Source organism: Hippocampus comes, unplaced genomic scaffold (genome assembly GCF_001891065.2).
Source record: "Hippocampus comes isolate QL1 unplaced genomic scaffold, H_comes_QL1_v1.1 C16835954, whole genome shotgun sequence".
Lineage (NCBI taxonomy): Eukaryota > Metazoa > Chordata > Actinopteri > Syngnathiformes > Syngnathidae > Hippocampus > Hippocampus comes.
Genome location: NW_017839817.1, coordinates 1 through 966, shown reverse-complemented (window position 1 = coordinate 966; position 966 = coordinate 1). Strand labels below are relative to the sequence as shown.

At 42.2% G+C, this 966-nt stretch overlaps 1 long non-coding RNA gene across 1 annotated transcript; it reads left to right on the top strand.

The window, feature by feature from the left end:
- LOC109509269 (uncharacterized) lies at positions 1-446 on the top strand. The gene is made up of 2 exons (XR_002166909.1): positions 1-102; positions 198-446. It is a non-coding gene; the product is annotated as an uncharacterized LOC109509269 (long non-coding RNA).
- The last annotated feature ends 520 nt before the right edge of the window (positions 447-966 follow it).

The following is a 966-nucleotide window of genomic DNA, read 5'->3' as shown; positions in this document are numbered from 1 at the left end:
GGCCGCGTGTACTGTTGCGACCCGCAAGATACGTGGGTGCAGGAGCTGATGGCCAACATCGACAAGAAAGCCGTCAAACACGTCAAGAAAACCGCCCCAAAGGTCTTTTACCGTTTTCATGACGTTTCTCGTTATTTACTTTATGTAGTGCATCGTAAATCTGAGCTTTGTTTGTTTGTTTTGTTTTTTTTTTACAGCGCCAAAAGAGTCGCTTGATCAGCTGAGTGAGGCCTCACCCTCCTGGAGAAAAAGGCAATCGACGTTTTGACTTTCACTGTTGACTTTTTTTTTGCATTCACTGGACTTTTTATTGTGACGACGCGTGACCATGATGTGACGAAACAGTGTTTACGTGCAAATGGAAACCATAAAATGTGAATCTGAACTGTGTGTAGCATGAGCGCTTGCTTAAACATTGTGACAATAAAACTGCTTAGCCATTCAAACTCGGTGTGGTTTATGTTCATGTGTATTTACTTAGTTATAAAGTTGTCGAAGGATACGGTGGTGTTATCTGTCCGCATGTTTTACTCCACCGCTTGTATTCAACAGTCGCAGCCATCAATGCTAACCGTTAGCATGCGAGTGGCATTTTGAATTGTTGGCTCGTTACTTCTAAATATGCAACGTGTGTAATTCTCTTTGTTTTATTTTAGTGTGAGAGTACATTTTCAAGTGAGAGGGGCAGTTTGACGCCTCTTTTTTTTCATGAATTGTTCACTATTTGCCAAACTGCCTCTTACGCTAAAGTTGAATTGAGCTCACTGTCACCAGAAATCGCTTGTACGTCAAGGCTGCGAGCTCTTGAATAGCTGCTAAGTGCGGGGGGGGTTACTCATAAGTCCAGTCACCCTTGCCATTATGTTCATATTCTAATTCAAAATCCATCCCTGTGGGTGGAGCCCGGGATCATGAAATCAATTCTTTGCTTCTGTTCCTTTGGATTTCGTGTGTTTATTTGATTTT